At 37.5% G+C, this 18164-nt stretch overlaps 1 non-coding gene and 24 pseudogenes across 1 annotated transcript; all 25 read right to left on the bottom strand.

Moving 5' to 3' along the window:
* Positions 1-4355: 4355 nt before the first annotated feature.
* Positions 4356-4478, bottom strand: LOC122337568 (annotated as a pseudogene).
* Positions 4479-4756: 278 nt separating this feature from the next.
* LOC122337536 lies at positions 4757-4874 on the bottom strand (annotated as a pseudogene).
* Positions 4875-5150: 276 nt separating this feature from the next.
* On the bottom strand, positions 5151-5270 carry LOC122337511 (annotated as a pseudogene).
* A 281-nt stretch (positions 5271-5551) lies between these two features.
* LOC122337589 lies at positions 5552-5667 on the bottom strand (annotated as a pseudogene).
* A 672-nt stretch (positions 5668-6339) lies between these two features.
* Positions 6340-6457, bottom strand: LOC122337523 (annotated as a pseudogene).
* A 276-nt stretch (positions 6458-6733) lies between these two features.
* Positions 6734-6851, bottom strand: LOC122337495 (annotated as a pseudogene).
* A 672-nt stretch (positions 6852-7523) lies between these two features.
* LOC122337581 lies at positions 7524-7646 on the bottom strand (annotated as a pseudogene).
* Positions 7647-8320: 674 nt separating this feature from the next.
* On the bottom strand, positions 8321-8440 carry LOC122337562 (annotated as a pseudogene).
* A 3176-nt stretch (positions 8441-11616) lies between these two features.
* On the bottom strand, positions 11617-11735 carry LOC122337621 (annotated as a pseudogene).
* A 276-nt stretch (positions 11736-12011) lies between these two features.
* On the bottom strand, positions 12012-12128 carry LOC122337534 (annotated as a pseudogene).
* A 269-nt stretch (positions 12129-12397) lies between these two features.
* LOC122337551 lies at positions 12398-12514 on the bottom strand (annotated as a pseudogene).
* A 280-nt stretch (positions 12515-12794) lies between these two features.
* On the bottom strand, positions 12795-12911 carry LOC122337550 (annotated as a pseudogene).
* Positions 12912-13187: 276 nt separating this feature from the next.
* Positions 13188-13306, bottom strand: LOC122337619 (annotated as a pseudogene).
* A 275-nt stretch (positions 13307-13581) lies between these two features.
* LOC122337618 lies at positions 13582-13700 on the bottom strand (annotated as a pseudogene).
* A 277-nt stretch (positions 13701-13977) lies between these two features.
* LOC122337617 lies at positions 13978-14096 on the bottom strand (annotated as a pseudogene).
* A 274-nt stretch (positions 14097-14370) lies between these two features.
* Positions 14371-14489, bottom strand: LOC122337616 (annotated as a pseudogene).
* A 282-nt stretch (positions 14490-14771) lies between these two features.
* Positions 14772-14892, bottom strand: LOC122337575 (annotated as a pseudogene).
* Positions 14893-15167: 275 nt separating this feature from the next.
* Positions 15168-15286, bottom strand: LOC122337576 (annotated as a pseudogene).
* A 276-nt stretch (positions 15287-15562) lies between these two features.
* LOC122337615 lies at positions 15563-15681 on the bottom strand (annotated as a pseudogene).
* Positions 15682-15963: 282 nt separating this feature from the next.
* Positions 15964-16082, bottom strand: LOC122337497. Its single transcript, XR_006249548.1, has one exon. It is a non-coding gene; the product is annotated as a 5S ribosomal RNA (ribosomal RNA).
* A 279-nt stretch (positions 16083-16361) lies between these two features.
* On the bottom strand, positions 16362-16480 carry LOC122337614 (annotated as a pseudogene).
* Positions 16481-16758: 278 nt separating this feature from the next.
* On the bottom strand, positions 16759-16877 carry LOC122337564 (annotated as a pseudogene).
* Positions 16878-17152: 275 nt separating this feature from the next.
* LOC122337613 lies at positions 17153-17271 on the bottom strand (annotated as a pseudogene).
* A 277-nt stretch (positions 17272-17548) lies between these two features.
* LOC122337611 lies at positions 17549-17667 on the bottom strand (annotated as a pseudogene).
* Positions 17668-17946: 279 nt separating this feature from the next.
* On the bottom strand, positions 17947-18064 carry LOC122337505 (annotated as a pseudogene).
* Between the last annotated feature and the right edge of the window lie 100 nt (positions 18065-18164).

Below are 18164 nucleotides of genomic sequence, written 5' to 3'. Positions count from 1 at the left end.
CATTTTGGATAAAAAAAGAGAATTTAATACAAGCACCTTCCCTTTTAGAAACAGTACTCTCTGTTTCCAAAAATTTAATCTTTTATCCATTTTGTTCAGAATTTCGTTCCAATTTATTTCTCTAGTTACAATCTCATCGTATCCAAGCGTAATGTTCTTTAAAACACCAATTTATTTGTGGAACTTCTACCTTTCCCATTTTAACATATTCAGATTTTTCCTTATTTACCTTTGCTCCCGAACCACTACAATATTTATCAAAAATCTCTATAGCTTTCTCAACACTATTGGAATCCTTTAAAAATAAAGTGGTATCATCTGCATACTGGAAAATCTTTTGTTCCATTTCATTACCTTCTATTAAAATACCTTTTATTTCTTTTTCTCCATTTATTGCTAAACCTAACGGTTCCGCAACTATAGTGTACAGTAAGGCCGATAAGGGACATCCTTGTCTTATGGATCTTGAAATTCCTATGTAATCTGTTAAAAAACCATTTATTTTAAAACAACTAATAATTTCTGTGTAAAAACATTTCATCCACTTTAAGAAATTATTCCCAAAGCCAAATCTTTTAAGCAAATCAAATAAATATTTATGTTCCACTCTATCAAACGCCTTTTCTAAATCCATACTAAATAGAAACCCCTCACCTTTTTTCTCTTTTGTATACCAACTTAAGTCTCTAATACTCGTTACTGTATCTGCTATATCTCTTCCCAGTATACTGTACGCTTGATTGGTCGTGATGATGTGTGGTGTTACTCTTTTAAGTCTATTTGCAAAGATCTTTGCTAATATTTTGTAGTCTGTATTGAGCATACTCAACGGTCTATAATTCCTCAAATCATCTTTATTTCCTTTCTTTTTATATATTATTTTAATCATACCTCTCTTCATACTCTCACTCAATTGCCCATTTTGAAAAATCATTAAGAACAGATCTTTTAGAATTGGTGTTAAAACATCTTTAAAAACCTTATAAAATTCAGAAGATAAACCATCCAAGCCAGGGCTTTTCCTGTTGCTTAATTGTGTTATAGCTTCCTTTATCTCTTCTTCTGCTATATCACTATCACACATTTTTATCATCTTCTGTTACTTTTACTTTAATTTGATTTAACAAGAATTCTTCATTTTCTACATTAACTCCTTCTGTCTTAAATAAAACACTATAGAAATCCTGGACAGCTTTTAATATTCCTTCTTTATCTTTTATGTTTCTACCTTCTAAAGACACATTTTTTATTAGGTCAGCTTTTTGTCTTGTCTTTTCTACCTCATAAAAAAACTTTGTACTTCTTTCTCCTTCTACTGTATTCCTTATTTTACTTCTTATTCTAGCACCCTCACATTTGTCTTCTTCCATTTTTTTAAGTTTCTCTTCAAGCGCTACTATTTTCCTAATGTCTGTGGTTCCTTCACTTACCTTTTTCATTTCATTTTCCCATTTTTGCTTAATTCTCTTTCTTTAGCTCTTTTTGCTTTCTGTATTTTCTTAGAAAATTCTATAGATAATCTTTTAATGTCTGCTTTTATATTGTCCCACCATGTGCATATTGCTTCATCGTATAGAACATCATTTACATTAATTAATTATTACGTTTTCAATTTCCATTTTGTAAAAATCATTCTTTAAAAGTTCTGCATTAAGCACCCATACCCCTGGTCCTCTCTCCACACCACTGAAATCCATCGTTAAAAATAAAAATCATGATCGCTCCCACTGTACATTTTATAAAACACTTTTGAAATAAAATGCTCAAAACTCCTATTACATAAAAGAAAATCTATTCTGCTTTGTTTTAAACTGCTTTTTACCCACTGTCTTCTTGAATATTCTCTTTTTACTCTATTTCTTTCTCTCCATACATCTACTAATTGGTGTTTATACATCATACTTTTCAATTCTTTTCTTCCAACATCGGCTCTGTACACCATGTGATCTTCAGCATCTATTCTTTCTAAAATAGTATTAAAATCCCTATAATAACAACGCTCTTACATCCAATAATCAAATCATTCAGTTTTTTAAAAAAAGTAACTCTTTCTGTAGCTTCATTTGGAGCATGTATATTACATATTATTATTTCTTCTCCCTTATCCATAATTTTTACAATTAAAATCCTTCCATTATTATCTTTAAATAAAACTTTTGTTGATTCCACTGCTCCCCTTCTAACAAGTATCGCCAGACCTTTTTTCTTATTGACATCGTTGCTGCACCATATTTCTCCATCCCAGACTTTTTAAGATCATCCAATATTATTTCATTCCATCCAGTCTCTTGAATACAGATAACATCACATTGCTTTGTTAAATTGATCACATTTTCAAATTTCCATTTAGATGACAATCCTCTAACATTAATCGAGACCAGACTTAAATTACTCATAATAGGAGAAAAGAAGAAACAAGAACCAAAACAGCCAATCATCAATATATTTTCTCTCTTGATATCTAAGAATTTATATCAACTTGTTCATCATTTTGTCTTGCTCTTACTTCTTTCCTTAACTTTTGTTTCTTTAATACCTGTTCAATATTTATTTTGACCCCTCTTGTCATTTACGTCTTTTTGTTTATAATGTCCAGAGTTCTACTTTCAAGCTCAAAGTTAATTTCAGCCGTTTTCTCATCGCTTACCTCCACTTCAGTCCATCCAGCTGCAACTTCACTCGTTGTTGCACATTCCTTCTCTTTCGTTTGTCCTTCATTGTTAGTTATACACTGTGTCTCAGTCTCCGTTGTATGAACTTCAATTTCTTTATCTCCATTGTCCTCTCTCCTCGTACGCTCCTCCTCTCCTCGTTCACGAAGATCTTCAGAAATTACATCCGCCTCCTGAATTTCATCTTTGCTTGGCTCCTCCGTGCGCTTCTCTGCCTCGGTCTCCATTTCATTATTGTCCTCCTCCTCAGATTCACAGTTGCACCTCATCCACGTCCTTTCACAGTCTTGGCACCGCGGGCTTGACAGTCGAGCAAAATGCCCTGTTCCATACATTCTCTGCAGGTGTATTGAGGGCAGTCTTTTTTTTCATGCTCCGTGCTAGCGCAAATTCTGCAAGTCTTCAGTTGGTCATCATGAATTACTCTAAAATATTTTGGTCCTTCCTCCGTGTCAAATCTTACATTATATGGCAAAGTCACAATGTCCTGTGGAAATTTAACTTTTATAAATCTTGTTCCGTCTGCAACTGCTGTGCCTGGATAATATCTCCTTCTTAACGGGAAGATAGGATTCACTCTCCAATCCACCAATTTCTGTATTATTTCATCGTCTTTTATGTAGTTGGGCAAATGCAAAAAAGAGACCATTTTTTCAGTTTTACATAGTTTTTTGATCTCACATCTTTGTTCATCAATCATTAATCCATCCATTAACTTATCACAGTCGGTTTCATTTTCCATTGTAAGTTCATACTCAAAGTTACTTTTTTTCCTTAGTCCATACAGTTTTCCAATTCCAGCTTTCTCTTCCACAGCTTTTATAATCATCATCACAGTTATTTTATCTGGATCATTAACAATCATCGTTAGAGTTGCTTCTTTCTTATAGTCTCTTTGATATTTTGATTGGCTTTTTAGCTTATTCATTGTCCAATTTCTTTGTGGTGCTTCTCGTATTCCATCAGTGTAATCTCTTGTTTGTTTACCTTGATTTTTTTGTAGGTCCTCTCTTTGACTTATCCTTGCATCCAACCCCTTTCTTTTTTCCTCTTGCGGCAACCCTTGCCCAAGTCTGGCTGGCATCTTTATACTTTCCATTGTCATTTTCCACGTTTCTTTCAGTATAGTTAATATCCTCAGTCTCTTTGTTTCAATTTTCGGTCATGATCCGTCACCATAATATCCATCATTTTAAAGGTTGGAAACCTCAGACAGAAAATCTGTCTGAGGTTTCAAAAACTAATATGTAACTCAAAAAACAACAGCCTTTAAGAAATTATCAAAAAAAAAAAAAAAAAAAATAATAATAATAACAGCAAACAAAATGGAGGAGAGCCTTCCTCTCCCTACTGCAGCCAAAAACTCTGTGTGCTCTCTAGCGCCAACAGGGTGGTATGGCCGTAAGCGAAAGCTGCTGCAAAAAGCCCCCTATTTTAAGGTGAGGCACACTAAGTGCCATGATACTAGATAAGTAATGAATGAAATACAAAAAAATACTTCAAAATGAGCTACATTAAAGATAAGAGAATTAGTTAAGTAGTTAAAAACAGTCAAACTCTCTGTAAAGTACAGCTACTTTAAAGGCAAATGAATTAAATAAGCAGTAAGGGAAAGCAAAGAGCTGGTCAAACTTTGGCCACACTAAGGGCCAGTGTATTAGATAAGTAGTGAAAAAACTCAAAAACTTACAGCACCTGGTATTCCTAGGCAGTCTCCCATCAAAGTACTAACTAGGCCCAACTCTGCTTAGCTTCTGAGATCAGGAGACGAGATCAGGCGTGAACAGGGTTGGTATGGCCGTCAAGCGAAAGCTGCTGCAAAAAGCCCCTATTTTAAGGTGAGGCACACTAAGTGCCATTATACTAGATAAGTAATGAATGAAATACAAAAAAATACTTCAAAATGAGCTACATTAAAGATAAGAGCATTAGTTAAGTAGTTAAAAACAGTCAAACTCTGTTTAAAGAACAGCTACTTTAAAGGCAATTGAATTAAATAAGCAGTAAGGGAAAGCAAAAGAGCTGGTCAAACTTTGGACCACACTAAGGGCCAGTGTATTAGATAAGTAGTGAAAAACTCAAAAAACTTACAGCACCTGGTATTCCTAGGCAGTCTCCCATCCAAGTACTAACTAGGCCCAACTCTGCTTAGCTTCTGAGATCAGGCGAGATCAGGCGTGAACAGGGTGGTATGGCGTAAGCGAAAGCTGCTGCAAAAAGCCCCTATTTTAAGGTGAGGCACACTAAGTGCCATTATACTAGATAAGTAATGAATGAAATACAAAAAATACTTCAAAATGAGCTACATTAAAGATAAGAGCATTAGTTAAGTAGTTAAAAACAGTCAAACTCTGTTTAAAGAACAGCTACTTTAAAGGCAATTGAATTAAATAAGCAGTAAGGGAAAGCAAAGAGCTGGTCAAACTTTGGCCACACTATAAGGGCCAGTGTATTAGATAAGTAGTGAAAAAACTCAAAAACTTACAGCACCTGGTATTCCTAGGCAGTCTCCCATCCAAGTACTAACTAGGCCCAACTCTGCTTAGCTTCTGAGATCAGACGAGATCAGGCGTGAACAGGGTGGTATGGCGTGTAAGCAAAAAGCTGCTGCAAAAAGCCCCCTATTTTAAGGTGAGGCACACTAAGTGCCATTATACTAGATAAGTAATGAATGAAATACAAAAAAAAATACTTCAAAATGAGCTACATTAAAGATAAGAGCATTAGTTAAGTAGTTAAAAACAGTCAAACTCTGTTTAAAGAACAGCTACTTTAAAGGCAATTGAATTAAATAAGCAGTAAGGGAAAGCAAAAAGAGCTGGTCAAACTTTGACCACACTAAGGGCCAGTGTATTAGATAAGTAGTGAAAAAACTCAAAAACTTACAGCACCTGGTATTCCTAGGCAGTCTCCCATCCAAGTACTAACTAGGCCCAACTCTTAGCTTCTGAGATCAGACGAGATCAGGCGTGAACAGGGTGGTATGGCCGTGCGGAAAGCTGCTGCAAAAAGCCCCTATTTTAAGGTGAGGCACACTAAGTGCCATTATACTAGATAAGTAATGAATGAAATACATAAAAAAAAAAATACTTCAAAATGAGCTACATTAAAGATAAGAGCATTAGTTAAGTAGTTAAAACAGTCAAACTCTGTTTAAAGAACAGCTACTTTAAAGGCAATTGAATTAAATAAGCAGTAAGGGAAAGCAAAGAGCTGGTCAAACTTTGACCACACTAAGGGCCAGTGTATTAGATAAGTAGTGAAAAAACTCAAAAACTTACAGCACCTGGTATTCCTAGGCAGTCTCCCATCCAAGTACTAACTAGGCCCAACTCTGTAGCTTCTTGAGATCAGACGAAGATCAGGCGTGAACAGGGTGGTATGGCCAGAAGCGTAAAGCTATGCAAAAGCCCCTATTTTTAAGGTGAGGCACACTAAAGTGCCATTATACTAGATAAGTAATGAATGAAATACAAAAAAATACTTCAAAATGAGCTACATTAAAGATAAGAGCATTAGTTAAGTAGTTAAAACAGTCAAACTCTGTTTAAAGAACAGCTACTTTAAAGGCAATTGAATTAAATAAGCAGTAAGGGAAAGCAAAGAGCTGGTCAAACTTTGGCCACACTAAGGGCCAGTGTATTAGATAAGTAGTGAAAAAACTCAAAACTTACAGCACCTGGTATTCCTAGGCAGTCTCCCATCCAAGTACTAACTAGGCCCAACTCTGCTTAGCTTCTGAGATCAGGCGAGATCAGGCGTGAACAGGTGGTATGGCCGTAAGCGCAAAGCTGCTGCAAAAGCCCCCTATTTTAAGGTGAGGCACACTAAGTGCCATTATACTAGATAAGTAATGAATGAAATACAAAAAAATACTTCAAAATGAGCTACATTAAAGATAAGAGCATTAGTTAAGTAGTTAAAAACAGTCAAACTCTGTTTAAAGAACAGCTACTTTAAAGGCAATTGAATTAAATAAGCAGGCAGGGGAAAGCAAAGAGCTGGTCAAACTTTGGACCACACTAAGGGCCAGTGTATTAGATAAGTAGTGAAAAACTCAAAACTTACAGCACCTGGTATTCCTAGGCAGTCTCCCATCCAAGTACTAACTAGGCCCAACTCTGCTTAGCTTCTGAGATCAGACGAGATCAGGCGTGAACAGGTGGTATGGCCGTAAGTGAAAGCTGCTGCAAAAGCTCCCTATTTTAAGGTGAGGCACACTAAGTGCCATTATACTAGATAAGTAATGAATGAAATACAAAAAAATACTTCAAAATGAGCTACATTAAAGATAAGAGCATTAGTTAAGTAGTTAAAAACAGTCAAACTCTGTTTAAAGAACACAGCTACTTTAAAGGCAATTGAATTAAATAAGCAGTAAGAGAAAGCAAAGAGCTGGTCAAATCTTTGACCACACTAAGGGCCAGTGTATTAGATAAGTAGTGAAAAAACTCAAAACTTACAGCACCTGGTATTCTAGGCAGTCTCCCATCCAAGTACTAACTAGGGCCCAACTCTGCTTAGCTTCTGAGATCAGACGAGATCAGGCGTGAACAGGGGTGGTATGGCCGTGCTTTGGAAAGCTGCTGCAAAAAGCCCCTATTTTAAGGTGAGGCACACTAAGTGCCATTATACTAGATAAGTAATGAATGAAATACAAAAAAAAATACTTCAAATGAGCTACATTAAAGATAAGAGCATTAGTTAAGTAGTTAAAACAGTCAAACTCTGTTTAAAGAACAGCTACTTTAAAGGCAATTGAATTAAATAAGCAGTAAGGGAAAGCAAAGAGCTGGTCAAACTTTGACCACACTAAGGGCCAGTGTATTAGATAAGTAGTGAAAAACTCAAAACTTACAGCACCTGGTATTCCTAGGCAGTCTCCCATCCAAGTACTTTTAACTTAGGCCCAACTCTGCTTAGCTTCTGAGATCAGGCGAGATCAGGCGTGAACAGGGTGGTATGGCCGTGAAGCTTAAAGCTGCTGCAAAAAGCCCCCTATTTTAAGGTGAGGCACACTAAGTGCCATTATACTAGATAAGTAATGAATGAAATACAAAAAAATACTTCAAAATGAGCTACATTAAAGATAAGAGCATTAGTTAAGTAGTTAAAAACAGTCAAACTCTGTTTAAAGAACAGCTACTTTAAAGGCAATTGAATTAAATAAGCAGTAAGGAAAGCAAAAGCTGGTCAAACTTTGACCACACCTAAGGGCCAGTGTATTAGATAAGTAGTGAAAAAACTCAAAACTTACAGCACCTGGTATTCTTCTGCAGTCTCCCATCCAAGTACTAACTAGGCCCAACTCTGCTTAGCTTCTGAGATCAGACGAGATCAGGCGTGAACAGGTGGTATGGCGTAGCGAAAGACAGCCAAGTTAAAAAAGCCCCTATTTTAAGGTGAGGCACACTAAGTGCCATTATACTAGATAAGCAAATGAATGAAATACAAAAAAAAATACTTCAAAATGAGCTACATTAAAGATAAGAGCATTAGTTAAGTAGTTAAAAACAGTCAAACTCTGTTTAAAGAACAGCTACTTTAAAGGCAATTGAATTAAATAAGCAGTAAGGGAAAGCAAAGAGCTGGTCAAACTTTGACCACACTAAGGCCAGTGTATTAGATAAGTAGTGAAAAACTCAAAAAACTTACAGCACCTGGTATTCCTAGGCAGTCTCCCATCCAAGTACTAACTAGGCCCAACTCTACTTAGCTTCTGAGATCAGAGCGAGATCAGGCGTGAACAGGGTGGTATGGCCGTGAAGCGAAAGCTGCTGCAAAAAGCCTCTATTTTAAGGTGAGGCACTAAGTGCCATTATACTAGATAAGTAATGAATGAAATACAAAAAAAAAAATACTTCAAAATGAGCTACATTAAAAGATAAGAGCATTAGTTAAGTAGTTAAAAACAGTCAAACTCTGTTTAAAGAACAGCTACTTTTAAAGGCAATTGAATTAAATAAGCAGTAAGGGAAAGCAAAGAGCTGGTCAAACTTTGACCACACTCCAAGGGCCAGTGTATTAGGGCCGTAGTGACAAAACTCAAGGAAACTTACGGCACCTGGTAATCCTAGGGGCGATCCCCCGTCAAGTACTAACTAGGCCCAACTCTGCTTAGCGCTTGAGATCAGACGAAAGATCAGGCGTGAACAGGGTGAGCAATGGCGTGGCGAGAAGAAGAAAGTTGCTGCAAGAAGCCCCCTATTTTAAGGTGAAGACACAATTAGTGCCATTATACTAGATAAGTAATTTAGAATGAAATGCAAAAAAAAAAAAACTTCAAAATGAGCCACATTAAAGATAAGAGCATTAGTTAAGTAGTTAAAAACAGTCAAAACCTCTGCTTAAAGAACAGCTACTTTAAAGGCAATTGAATTAAATAAGCAGTAAGGGAAAGCAGAGAACTGGTCAGCCTTTGACCACACTAAAGAACCAGTGATGTAATAGATAAGTAGTAACCAAAACTTTCAAAAAATTGACGGCGCCTGGTATCTTGTAGGCAGACTCCCATCCAGAGTACTAACTAGGCCCAACCTGCTGTAGCGTCTGAGATCAGGCAGATCAGGCATGAACAGGGTGTAGTATGGCTGCAAAGCCAAAGCTGCTGCAAAAAGCTAATGTTACAAGGGTGGAGTACACTAAATTGCCATTATACTCAGATGGGCAATGAATGAAATACAAAAAAAAAAAAATACTTCCAAAATGAGCTACATTAAAGATAAGAGCATTAGTTAAGTAGTTAAAAATAATCAAACTCTGTTTAAAAAATTAGCTACTTTAAAGGCAATTAGATTAAATAAGCAGTAAGGGAAAGCAAAGAACTAATAAATCTTTGACCGCACTAAAGAACCAGTGTACATGGATAAGTAGTGAAAAACTCAAGAAACTTTTACAGCACCTGGTATTCCTAGGCAGTCTCCCATCAAGAAGTACTCAACTAGGCCTAACTCTGCTTAGCTTCTGAGATCAATTGAGATCAGGCGTGGAATAGAATTGGTATGGCGGTGGCATTAACTGCTGCAAAAGCTCCCCTTATTTTTAAGATTGAGACACACTAAGTGCCAATACTATCAGATAAGTAATGAATGAAATACAAAAAAATACTTCAAAATGAGCTACATTAAAGAGATAAGAGCATTAGTTAAGTAGTTAGAAAACAGTCAAACTCTGTTTAAGAAACAGCTACTTTAAGAGCAATTGAATTAAATAAGCAGTAAGGGAAAGCAAAGAGCTGGTCAAGCTTTGACCACACTAAGAGACCAGTGTATTGTGATAAGTGGTGACAAAACTCAAAGAACTTACGGCACTCCAGTGTTCCTAGGCAGTCTCCCATCCAAAAGTACTAATTTCGGCCCAATCCTGCTTAGATGCTCCATGAAGGATCCAGAGCGAGATCGAGGCATGAACAACAGGGTGTGGTATGGCTGTGCGTAGTGTAAGCGCCACGCTGCAAAAGAAACCCCTATTTTGGAGTGAGGTACACTAGAAGTGCCATTATACTGAATAAGTAATGAATGGAAATACAAAAAAATACTTCAAAATGAGCTACGGTAAAGATAAGAGCATTAGTTAAGTAGTTAAAAACAGTCAAACTCTGTTTAAAGAACAGCTACTTTAAAAAGGCAATTGAATTAAATAAGCAGTAAGGGAAAGCTTAAAGAGCTGAGTCAAACTTTGACCACACAAGAGAGCCACAGCGTAATAGATAAGTAGTGAAAAACCCGAAAACTTACAGCACCTGGTACTCCTAGGCAGTCTCCATCCAAAGTACTAACTAGGCCCAACTCTGCTTAGCCTCTGGAGATCGGAGACGAGATCGAAGCGTGAACAGGGTGTTATGGCTGTGAAGCAAACAACTGCTGCAAAAAGCCCCCATTTTAAAGGTGAGGCACACTAAGTGCCATTATACTAGATAAGTAATGAATGAAGTACAAAAAAAAAAATGCTTCAAGAATGAGCTACGGTAGAGATAAGACAGTGTAGTTAAGTAGATTAAAACAGTCAAACTCTGTTTAAAGGGCAGCTACTTTAAAGGCAATTGAATTAAATAAACAGGCGGGAAAGCAAAGAGCTGGTCAAACTTTTGACCACACTAAGAACCAGTGTATTAGATAAGTAGTGACAAAACTCAAAAACTCACGGCACCTGGTAATCCTAGGCAGTCTCCCATCCGGGGACATGCTCAACTAGGCCCCAGCTTCTGCTTAGCGCCTGAGATCAGAGCGAGATCAGGCGTGAAACAGGGTGTAGTGTGCTGTAAGCCAGCTTTGCTGCAAAAAGCTCCCTATTTTAAGGTGAGCAGACTAGAATTGCCATTATACTAGATAAGTAATGAATGTGAAATACAAAAAAAAAAATACTTCAAAATGAGCGTACATTAAAGATAAGAGCATTAGTTAAGTAGTTAAAAACAGTCAAACTCTGTTTTAAGAACAGCTACTTTAAAGGCAATTGGAATTAAATAAGCAGTAAGGGAGAGCAAAGAGAGCTGGTCAAACTTTGACCACACTATGGGCCAGTGTATTAGATAAGTAGTGACAAAACTCAAAACTTTACGGCACCTGGTAATCCCAGGCAGTCTCCCATCCAAGCACTAACTATACCCAACTCTGCTTAGCTTCTAAGATCATCGCATATCAGGCGTGAACAGGTATGGCCATAAGCGAAAGCCGCTGCAAAAAGCCCTCATTTTAAGGTGAGGCACACTAAGTCCCATTATACTAGATAAGTAATGAATGAAATACAAAAAAATACTTCCAAAATGAGCTACATTAAAGATAAGAGTATTTAGATAAGTAAAGCAAAAGAATAAACTCTCTGTTTAAGGAACAGCTACTTTAAAGGCAATTGAATTAACAAGCAGTAAGTGAAAGCAAAGAGCTGGTCAAACATTGACTACACTATGGGCCAGTGTATTAGATAAGTAGTGAAAAAACTCAAAAACTTACAGCACCTGGTATTCCTAGGCAGTCTCCCATCCAAGTACTAACTAGGCCCAACTCTGCTTAGCTTCTGAGATCAGGCGAGATCAGGCGTGAACAGGGTGGTATGGCCGTAAGCGAAGCTGCTGCAAAAAGCCCCTATTTTAAGGTGAGGCACACTAAGTGCCATTATACTAGATAAGTAATGAATGAAATACAAAAAAAAAAATACTTCAAAATGAGCTACATTAAAGATAAGAGCATTAGTTAAGTAGTTAAAAACAGTCAAACTCTGTTTAAAGAACAGCTACTTTAAAGGCAATTGAATTAAATAAGCAGTAAGGAAAGCAAAGAGCTGGTCAAACTTTGGCCACACTAAGGGCCAGTGTATTAGATAAGTAGTGAAAAAACTCAAAACTTACAGCACCTGGTATTCCTAGGCAGTCTCCCATCCAAGTACTAACTAGGCCCAACTCTGTAGCTTCTGAGATCAGGCGAGATCAGGCGTGAACAGGGTGGTATGGCCGTAAGTAGCTGCTGCAAAAAGCCCCTATTTTAGGGTGAGGCACTAAGTGCCATTATACTAGATAAGTAATGAATGAAATACAAAAAAAAACTACAAAATGAGCTACATTAAAGATAAGAGCATTAGTTAAGTAGTTAAAAACAGTCAAACTCTGTTTAAAGAACAGCTACTTTAAAGGCAATTGAATTAAATAAGCAGTAAGGGAAAGCAAAGAGCTGGTCAAACTTTGGCCACACTAAGGGCCAGTGTATTAGATAAGTAGTGAAAAAACTCAAAACTTACAGCACCTGGTATTCCTAGGCAGTCTCCCATCCAAGTACTAACTAGGCCCAACTCTGTAGCTTCTGAGATCAGGCGAGATCAGGCGTGAACAGGGTGGTATGGCCGTAAGCGAAAGCTGCTGCAAAAGCCCCTATTTTAAGGTGAGGCACACTAAGTGCCATTATACTAGATAAGTAATGAATGAAATACAAAAAAAAAAAAAATACTTCAAAATGAGCTACATTAAAGATAAGAGCATTAGTTAAGTAGTTAAAAACAGTCAAACTCTGTTTAAAGAACAGCTACTTTAAAGGCAATTGAATTAAATAAGCAGTAAGGAAAGCAAAGAGCTGGTCAAACTTTGGCCACACTAAGAGGCCAGTGTATTAGATAAGTAGTGAAAAAACTCAAAACTTACAGCACCTGGTATTCCTAGGCAGTCTCCCATCCAAGTACTAACTAGGCCCAACTCTGTAGCTTCTGAGATCAGGCGAGATCAGGCGTGAACAGGGTGGTATGGCCGTAAGCGAAAGCTGCTGCAAAAAGCCCCTATTTTAAGGTGAGGCACACTAAGTGCCATTATACTAGATAAGTAATGAATGAAATACAAAAAAAAATACTTCAAAATGAGCTACATTAAAGATAAGAGCATTAGTTAAGTAGTTAAAAACAGTCAAACTCTGTTTAAAGAACAGCTACTTTAAAGGCAATTGAATTAAATAAGCAGTAAGGAAAGCAAAGAGCTGGTCAAACTTTGGCCACACTAAAGGCCAGTGTATTAGATAAGTAGTGAAAAAACTCAAAAACTTACAGCACCTGGTATTCCTAGGCAGTCTCCCATCCAAGTACTAACTAGGCCCAACTCTGCTTAGCTTCTGAGATCAGGCGAGATCAGGCGTGAACAGGGTGGTATGGCCGTAAGCGAAAGCTGCTGCAAAAGCCCCTATTTTAAGGTGAGGCACACTAAGTGCCATTATACTAGATAAGTAATGAATGAAATAAAAAAAAAAATACTTCAAAATGAGCTACATTAAAGATAAGAGCATTAGTTAAGTAGTTAAAAACAGTCAAACTCTGTTTAAAGAACAGCTACTTTAAAGGCAATTGAATTAAATAAGCAGTAAGGAAAGCAAAGAGCTGGTCAAACTTTGGCCACACTAAGGGCCAGTGTATTAGATAAGTAGTGAAAAAACTCAAAAACTTACAGCACCTGGTATTCCTAGGCAGTCTCCCATCCAAGTACTAACTAGGCCCAACTCTGCTTAGCTTCTGAGATCAGGCGAGATCAGGCGTGAACAGGGTGGTATGGCCGTAAGCGAAAGCTGCTGCAAAAAGCCCCTATTTTAAGGTGAGGCACACTAAGTGCCATTATACTAGATAAGTAATGAATGAAATACAAAAAAAAATACTTCAAAATGAGCTACATTAAAGATAAGAGCATTAGTTAAGTAGTTAAAAACAGTCAAACTCTGTTTAAAGAACAGCTACTTTAAAGGCAATTGAATTAAATAAGCAGTAAGGGAAAGCAAAGAGCTGGTCAAACTTTGGCCACACTAAGGGCCAGTGTATTAGATAAGTAGTGAAAAAACTCAAAAACTTACAGCACCTGGTATTCCTAGGCAGTCTCCCATCCAAGTACTAACTAGGCCCAACTCTGCTTAGCTTCTGAGATCAGGCGAGATCAGGCGTGAACAGGGTGGTATGGCCGTAAGCGAAAGCTGCTGCAAAAAGCCCCTATTTTAAGGTGAGGCACACTAAGTGCCATTATACTAGATAAGTAATGAATGAAATACAAAAAAAAATACTTCAAAATGAGCTACATTAAAGATAAGAGCATTAGTTAAGTAGTTAAAAACAGTCAAACTCTGTTTAAAGAACAGCTACTTTAAAGGCAATTGAATTAAATAAGCAGTAAGGAAAGCAAAGAGCTGGTCAAACTTTGGCCCACTAAGGGCCAGTGTATTAGATAAGTAGTGAAAAAACTCAAAACTTACAGCACCTGGTATTCCTAGGCAGTCTCCCATCCAAGTACTAACTAGGCCCAACTCTGCTTAGCTTCTGAGATCAGGCGAGATCAGGCGTGAACAGGGTGGTATGGCCGTAAGCGAAAGCTGCAAAAAGCCCCCCTATTTTAAGGTGAGGCACACTAAGTGCCATTATACTAGATAAGTAATGAATGAAATACAAAAAAAAAAAAAAATACTTCAAAATGAGCTACATTAAAGATAAGAGCATTAGTTAAGTAGTTAAAAACAGTCAAACTCTGTTTAAAGAACAGCTACTTTAAAGGCAATTGAATTAAATAAGCAGTAAGGAAAAGCAAAGAGCTGGTCAAACTTTGGCCACACTAAGGGCCAGTGTATTAGATAAGTAGTGAAAAAACTCAAAAACTTACAGCACCTGGTATTCCTAGGCAGTCTCCCATCCAAGTACTAACTAGGCCCAACTCTGCTTAGCTTCTGAGATCAGGCGAGATCAGAGGCGTGAACAGGGTGGTATGGCCGTAGCGAAAAAGCTGCTGCAAAAGCCCCTATTTTAAGGTGAGGCACACTAAGTGCCATTATACTAGATAAGTAATGAATGAAATACAAAAAAATACTTCAAAATGAGCTACATTAAAGATAAGAGCATTAGTTAAGTAGTTAAAAACAGTCAAACTCTGTTTAAAGAACAGCTACTTTAAAGGCAATTGAATTAAATAAGCAGTAAGGGAAAGCAAAGAGCTGGTCAAACTTTGGCCACACTAAGGGCCAGTGTATTAGATAAGTAGTGAAAAAACTCAAAAACTTACAGCACCTGGTATTCCTAGGCAGTCTCCCATCCAAGTACTAACTAGGCCCAACTCTGTAGCTTCTGAGATCAGGCGAGATCAGGCGTGAACACAGGGTGGTATGGCCGTAAGCGAAAGCTGCTGCAAAAGCCCCTATTTTAAGGTGAGGCACACTAAGTGCCATTATACTAGATAAGTAATGAATGAAATACAAAAAAAAATACTTCAAAATGAGCTACATTAAAGATAAGAGCATTAGTTAAGTAGTTAAAAACAGTCAAACTCTGTTTTAAAGAACAGCTACTTTAAAGGCAATTGAATTAAATAAGCAGTAAGGAAAGCAAAGAGCTGGTCAAACTTTGGCCACACTAAGGGCCAGTGTATTAGATAAGTAGTGAAAAAACTCAAAAACTTACAGCACCTGGTATTCCTAGGCAGTCTCCCATCCAAGTACTAACTAGGCCCAACTCTGCTTAGCTTCTGAGATCAGGCGAGATCAGGCGTGAACAGGGTGGTATGGCCGTAAGCGAAAGCTGCTGCAAAAGCCCCTATTTTAAGGTGAGGCACACTAAGTGCCATTATACTAGATAAGTAATGAATGAAATACAAAAAAAAAAAAATACTTCAAAATGAGCTACATTAAAGATAAGAGCATTAGTTAAGTAGTTAAAAACAGTCAAACTCTGTTTAAAGAACAGCTACTTTAAAGGCAATTGAATTAAATAAGCAGTAAGGAAAGCAAAAAGAGAGCTGGTCAAACTTTGGCCACACTAAGAGCCAGTGTATTAGATAAGTAGTGAAAAAACTCAAAACTTACAGCACCTGGTATTCCTAGGCAGTCTCCCATCCAAGTACTAACTAGGCCCAACTCTGCTTAGCTTCTGAGATCAGACGAGATCAGGCGTGAACAGGGTGGTATGGCCGTAAGCGAAAGCTGCTGCAAAAAGCCCCTATTTTAAGGTGAGGCACACTAAGTGCCATTATACTAGATAAGTAATGAATGAAATACAAAAAAAAAATACTTCAAAAATGAGCTACATTAAAGATAAGAGCATTAGTTAAGTAGTTAAAAACAGTCAAACTCTCTGTTTAAAGAACAGCTACTTTAAAGGCAATTGAATTAAATAAGCAGTAAGGAAAGCAAAGAGCTGGTCAAACTTTGGCCACACTAAGGGCCAGTGTATTAGATAAGTAGTGAAAAAACTCAAAACTTACAGCACCTGGTATTCCTAGGCAGTCTCCCATCCAAGTACTAACTAGGCCCAACTCTGCTTAGCTTCTGAGATCAGGCGAGATCAGGCGTGAACAGGGTGGTATGGCCGTAAGCGAAAGCTGCTGCAAAAGCCCCCCTATTTTAAGGTGAGAGCACACTAAGTGCCATTATACTAGATAAGTAATGAATGAAATACAAAAAAAAATACTTCAAAATGAGCTACATTAAAGATAAGAGCATTAGTTAAGTAGTTAAAAACAGTCAAACTCTGTTTAAAGAACAGCTACTTTAAAGGCAATTGAATTAAATAAGCAGTAAGGAAAGCAAAGAGCTGGTCAAACTTTGGCCACACTAAGGGCCAGTGTATTAGATAAGTAGTGAAAAAACTCAAAAACTTACAGCACCTGGTATTCCTAGGCAGTCTCCCATCCAAGTACTAACTAGGCCCAACTCTCTGTAGCTTCTGAGATCAGGCGAGATCAGGCGTGAACAGGGTGGTATGGCCGTAAGCGAAAGCTGCTGCAAAAAGCCCCTATTTTAAGGTGAGGCACACTAAGTGCCATTATACTAGATAAGTAATGAATGAAATACAAAAAAAAATACTTCAAAATGAGCTACATTAAAGATAAGAGCATTAGTTAAGTAGTTAAAAACAGTCAAACTCTGTTTAAAGAACAGCTACTTTAAAGGCAATTGAATTAAATAAGCAGTAAGGAAAGCAAAGAGCTGGTCAAACTTTGGCCACACTAAGGGCCAGTGTATTAGATAAGTAGTGAAAAAACTCAAAACTTACAGCACCTGGTATTCCTAGGCAGTCTCCCATCCAAGTACTAACTAGGCCCAACTCTGCTTAGCTTCTGAGATCAGGCGAGATCAGGCGTGAACAGGGTGGTATGGCCGTAAGCGAAAGCTGCTGCAAAAAGCCCCTATTTTAAGGTGAGGCACACTAAGTGCCATTATACTAGATAAGTAATGAATGAAATACAAAAAAAAATACTTCAAAATGAGCTACATTAAAGATAAGAGCATTAGTTAAGTAGTTAAAAACAGTCAAACTCTGTTTAAAGAACAGCTACTTTAAAGGCAATTGAATTAAATAAGCAGTAAAGGAAAGCAAAGAGCTGGTCAAACTTTGGCCACACTAAGGGCCAGTGTATTAGATAAGTAGTGAAAAAACTCAAAAACTTACAGCACCTGGTATTCCTAGGCAGTCTCCCATCCAAGTACTAACTAGGCCCAACTCTGCTTAGCTTCTGAGATCAGGCGAGATCAGGCGTGAACAGGGTGGTATGGCCGTAAGCGAAAGCTGCTGCAAAAAGCCCCTATTTTAAGGTGAGGCACACTAAGTGCCATTATACTAGATAAGTAATGAATGAAATACAAAAAAAAACTACTTCAAAATGAGCTACATTAAAGATAAGAGCATTAGTTAAGTAGTTAAAAACAGTCAAACTCTGTTTAAAGAACAGCTACTTTAAAGGCAATTGAATTAAATAAGCAGTAAGGAAAGCAAAGAGCTGGTCAAACTTTGGCCACACACTAAGGGCCAGTGTATTAGATAAGTAGTGAAAAAACTCAAAAACTTACAGCACCTGGTATTCCTAGGCAGTCTCCCATCCAAGTACTACTAGGCCCAACTCTGCTTAGCTTCTGAGATCAGGCGAGATCAGGCGTGAACAGGGTGGTATGGCCGTAAGCGAAAGCTGCTGCAAAAGCCCCTATTTTAAGGTGAGGCACACTAAGTGCCATTATACTAGATAAGTAATGAATGAAATACAAAAAAAAATACTTCAAAATG

Source organism: Puntigrus tetrazona, unplaced genomic scaffold (genome assembly GCF_018831695.1).
Source record: "Puntigrus tetrazona isolate hp1 unplaced genomic scaffold, ASM1883169v1 S000000974, whole genome shotgun sequence".
Lineage (NCBI taxonomy): Eukaryota > Metazoa > Chordata > Actinopteri > Cypriniformes > Cyprinidae > Puntigrus > Puntigrus tetrazona.
This window is presented reverse-complemented; position numbering and strand designations above follow the sequence as displayed.